The sequence below is a fragment of the Onychomys torridus genome, chromosome 16, assembly GCF_903995425.1.
Source record: "Onychomys torridus chromosome 16, mOncTor1.1, whole genome shotgun sequence".
Classification (NCBI taxonomy): Eukaryota; Metazoa; Chordata; class Mammalia; order Rodentia; family Cricetidae; genus Onychomys; species Onychomys torridus.
The window spans coordinates 18670111-18675790 of NC_050458.1; positions in this window are offsets into that span (position 1 = coordinate 18670111).

The following is a 5680-nucleotide window of genomic DNA, read 5'->3' on the forward strand; positions in this document are numbered from 1 at the left end:
GAAGTATAAGGAGAAGAAGAAGAAGAAGAAGAAGAAGAAGAAGAAGAAGAAGAAGAAGAAAGCAGCAGGGTGTGATGGTGCATATCTTTAATGCCAGCACTTTGGAGCCAGAGGTAGGTGGATCTCTATGAGTTTGAGGCCAGTCTGGTCTACACAGTGAATTCTGGGACACACAGGTCTACATAGAGAGACCCTGTCTTGAAAAAACCTTAATTAATTAATTAATTGATGAAAAAAAGAAGAAACAAGCCAAACAGATTTATACCTTGACATTTCATACTAAAAGATTTACTTTACTTTTTTGTGTGTGTATGTTCATGAATGTGTGCCTGCACACACTTGCATGCACACATGCACACTTGAGTGCACATGCCTGGAGAGGCCAGAAGAGGGTGCTAGGTTCTCTGGGGCTGGACTTACAGGTAGTTGTGAGATGCTTGACTTGGTAGGTAGCTGAACCCTCATGTCTGTGTTCAGAGCTGAAATCCAGTTCTTCTGCAAAAGTCCTAAGCACTCACCCCCTGGGCCATCTCTTCATTCCCAAAGAAAATCTCCTGACACTCCTAAAATGGAATGTCATAATTATGAAAAATGTCTGACTGTATTTCGGATGAGGTACAAGATCACCATGCCCAGGCTTACTGCTTCTAGTCAACATTGTACTGTGTATTCTAGCCAAAACTTTCATTCAAGAAAACAAAATGAGTGACATCAGATTAAATGCTAAAGAATACACTGAGAAACTTTAGATTTAATAAGTTCAGTAAAGCAGTGATAAACAATACATACAAAAGTAACTGCATTTTTGTATAGGAATAGCAAAAATAGATGAAAACGAAGTTGAGAAAGCAATTCTCCTTACAATGGCATACAAAGAGTATAATGCTTAAGAATTAATTTTAAAAAAAGATGAAGAGATGGCTCACTGGTTAAGAGCATTGGTTGCTCTTTCAGAGGACCTGGGGTTGATTCCTAACACCCACATGGTGGCTGACAGCCATCTGCAATTCCAGTTCCAGGGGATCTAATTCCTTCTTTTGGCCTTTGCAGATACTACATACATGTGGTATGTGGGCATACATGCAAGGAAAACATCTATACTCATAAATTAAAAATAAATAATAATTCATCAAATAAATAAAATGGTCTATTTTATACTAAAATTTACAAAACATTTCAGAAATTATACAATTCAGTGGGAACTACCACATGTTGGTACAGTGGAAGAATTAATACTGTTAGGATGTCAAATTTCAAAAACTGATATGGGAATTTAATGCAATCAACACAAAACACAAGATATCTTTTTAAGGAAAATTAACAAGTAGACTCCACAATTTCTATGGTAACGGAAGGGGCCTAGAGCTGAACAATGCTCTTGAAAAATGTAGAGGTCTGTCTTAGGGTTTCTATTGCTCTGAAGATGCACTATGACTATGGCAACTCATAAAGAAAAGCATACAGGTTCAGAGAGTTAGTCCATTATTGTCAGTGTGGAAAGCATAGTGGCACACAGCCAGACATGGTTCTGGAGAGGTAGCTAAGAGTTCTACATCTAAATAGGCAGCAGAAATAGAGAGGGAGCCATTGGGCCTTGCTTGAGCTGAAATATCAGAGCCTACCCCCAGTAACACACTTCTTCCAAAAGGTCACATCTGTTTCAACAAGGCCATATGCCCTAATCCTTTCAAATAATGCTACTCCTTATGAGCCTATACAGGCCATTTTCATTCAAACTATAATATTCCACTCCCTGGCCCTCATATGCTTATAGCCCTATCATAATGCAAAATGCATTAAGTCCAACTTCAAAAGTCTCCATATTCTACAACAGTTTCAACATTGTTTAAAAGACCCAAGTTAAAAATCTCTTTGGAGACTCATGACAAACCTCTTAACTGTAATCCCTTGTAAAATAAAAATAAAAAGCATATGATATACTTCCAACATACAAATGGTACAGGATATACATTACCATTACCAAAGGAAGTAAAGGGAGCATAGTGAGGAAATACTGGACCAAAGCAAGACCAAAATCCAGCTGGGAAAAGTCTAAACTCTGCATCTCTATGTCAGACGTCAAAATGCTCTTCAGATCTCCAACTCCATTCAGCTTTGTTGACTACCACACATTTCCTTCTCTTGGGTTGGTTCCACTCCCTATTAATGGCTCTCTGTGGCAGGTATCCCACAACTGTGGCATCTCGAACATCTTGGGGTCTCCAAGACAGTGCTGGCTTTTCCTTTGCGGCTTCTTGCAATGATCTCTCTGGGATTCCATATAGAACACCCCTGATACATGCTTAGCCTCAGTGGGCTTTCTTAGTCATGGAGGGAGATTCTGCACTCCTTTATTGTATCCTTGATGCTAAATCCAGAACCCCATGTTAGAGTTGCCTAGTTGTACTGCTTGCTGGGGCTGCAATATGGCCTCCTTGTTCAAATACATTTTGACCAGCTCTGTGTCTTCAATAGTTTCTTTTATTGCCTAAACTTGGCTGTACTGGAACTTGCTCTGTAGATCAGACTGGCCTTGAACTCAGAGATCCTCTTGAATCTGCCTCCCCAGTGCTGGAATTAAAGGCTACACCAGCCCTAAACTGCCTTTTAAATTCCTTTTCACAAGTTGGAAGCTTAGTTAGGTGGCATCTTGCCCTGATATCACAACTCCCTTTATTCCATTTAGTATCAGGATTTTCTTTAATCTGTTTACACTTTCTAGTGCCCCTTTTCTCTTCAAACTGTACATTTTGTATTTTTCCTTTCTCAGCTTGCTCTTTTTCATAATAGATCTGCATAAGCATGGTCACTAATAACCAAGCAACACATTCAATACTAGGTTGTATGGAAAGCTCCTGTGCCAAAGATATTAATACATAACTCTTCAATTTTGCCTCAGGCAGACTTTTTGGACAAGGGCCAATTTTGCCAAGATATCACAAGAATTTGACTAGGCCACATTCTAATATTTTTCTTTTCTGAAACCTCTTAAACTGGATCCCTACAGTTTAAACCATCCTCAGCACCACTGTCTTCCATGGTCCTACTAGTATGGCCCATTAAGCCCCACTTAAAGCATTCAACTACTTTTCTAATCCTAAGTCCCAAAGTTCACATTTTGTCAAAAAGAAATAAGGTCAGGCCTATCACAACAACATCCCAGTCCCTAGTACCCACTTTGCAAGGTGTCACATATTCTGCTTTAAAAACTTAACAAAAAGTTGATCTGAAAGCACTTTGTTACCTCCACAATTGTTATGCCACTGTTACACTAGAGAGAATATTTTTCTGTTCATCCAGGTAACTCACACACACAAAAACATTACACACAAAAGAAGACAAAAGTAGGAAGGGGAAGAAGGATTTCAGTAGAAGAGAGAGATAAAAGAGGATTAATATAGGATAAAAACAACTGAAATTCATTATGTGAATGTATAAAAACATCAGAGAATAAAAACACAGAAAAAGGTAAATACATAGTTAAATTCACAACATGTGATAGTAGCATAAATACACGTATAAATTAATTGGATAGGTCAGTTGTTTTTCCAGAAGTTTTTTTTTCAACAAATGTTTTTGGGGCAAACTAATTATTCACATGCAGAATGATTAATTTGTATATATTTCTGACACCATACTAAAAAAACTTCACTGAAATGGATCATAGGCATTAAGGTAGGTGCTAAAATTATACAGTTATAAATCATCTAAAAGAAAACATAGGCATAAACTTATTAATCTTGGATTAGGTATGCTTTCTTGATAAGATACTTAAAGCATACAGGTTAAAATTCTATAAATTAAAAAAAAAACAGAAGGAAATATTTTGTTCTTCAAACAGTAGTATAGAAACAATGCCCACATTGTACCAAGTTGATTAGGGAAGGGATGGTGGTTGTGTAGAATTTGTTCTATTCTCAGTTCTAGGAGGCAGCATGGTTGAGTTTAGGCAGCTAAATGTAACGAGCTCTAAGCTAATAGTCCTCTGGTTATAGTAGATGGGTCTCATTTGACAAAATTGGTTTGCCTTCAGACTCTTGGGTCAGTTTTGAGAGAGAATCTTATATTAGCTTCCTCATTTCTGTGACAAACACCCAACAAAAGCAACTTAAGGAAGGAAAGATTTAGCTGTGGTCATGATTTCCAGAGATTTCTGTCTGTCACGACATGGCAAAATAGCTCCCTTGTGATGGGAGCATGTACCAGGGGCTCTCATATCTTAGTTTTACCAGGAAGCACAGAGAAAGAGATCAAAATCAAGGAGGAGTTATAAAATTCATAGGCTGGTCCTAGAGGCCACTTCTGCAGCCAAATCCCATACTTTAAACCTCCAAAACAGTTATAGAGGCTGATGAACATGAGTTGAAACATGAGCTCATGGAGGGTTTTTCAGACTCAGGCCAAGACAGACAACTTCTCTACTTGCATATGAAAACCCACGAACATAGCCTGGTACACTGACAACCATTCCAGGCCAGGAGGAAGGTCAGTCCTGAAGTTAAAGAAGAGCTTTAGAAGGAGAGAAATGGTTCTGGAGCCCTGTCTGGATGCCTGGGTTCTGTTAGATGTTTCCAGAGCAGAACCAACAATTCTCATGTATTAACTTTTCAATACAATTTTTGTTTTCTGTATAGACAACTGAAAACATTCTAACCAATATTTACTCTCATTGTACAAAAATGTATATTTATATGTGCAACACTAGCCAATAAAGTATCAATAATTGTATTTTGGGGGAGTAAGATTACCAGCAATTTTTCTCTGCTTTATGCTTTTTTTATAATTTAGCTTTTCCATATCTATATGTATATATTTTTTCAGAAAAATTCAAGTATGACAATAATTAGAGTCATGCTAATACTTATTAGCTAAGCCAAAATCATCAGACTTTTAATTTCAGATGTGATAATCCAAAATAAGCCCTCAGGTAGAAGCTCATTTAAAATTTAACTTTCAGAGCTAGAAATGTAAAGTTCTTAATTCTGAGAACCTAATTAGTGTTTTCAAATAAGTTTATTGAATTAAAAAATCCTATTAGTTCAGACTCCATGGATAGTGCCTTCTGCACCAGCAAATTAGGTGCACTGATATTGAAGCAGCAGCTAGTCTGTGGCATAGTGGGAAAACAGAGGTTTTGCACCATCTGCTTCTGCCTCTTTAACCTTAGAAAACCACATTACCTCTCTGAAACTTACTCCAGTCAAGAAACTATGCAGTTGAGTTAAATTTTATCAATAGTTTCTCCATCTATGATCCCATAGACATCCCCAAATTAAGCTTTGTGTTGGAGCAGGAGCCAAAGTTACTATTTTGGGATGCATAAGCAAGATCTAGCTTTCATTATAATAGTGGGTATTTGGTAGAGGTATGGGTGGTCAGGTATCTGAGGGTCCTCATGGACCCTCAGTACTAAGCAAGTAGTAGGATCTACTGATGTATATTTGCTAAACCTTATCATCTACCCTGATGATGATGGTGGTGGTGGGTTTTGTCCGTGTCCAGAATCCTTTTAATAATGAAACAATTAAGACTTGCCTTTAAGTGTTTCTATTTCTTTCCTTCTGTTCCCCTAACTCAACAAAAGTGGTGATTGGTAGCAGTTGTGAATTCAGAAGGAAATGTCAAGAGAGCTCTGAATTACATAACTCCTTTGCTAGTTTGCAAATGTCCTGAGAGCCAC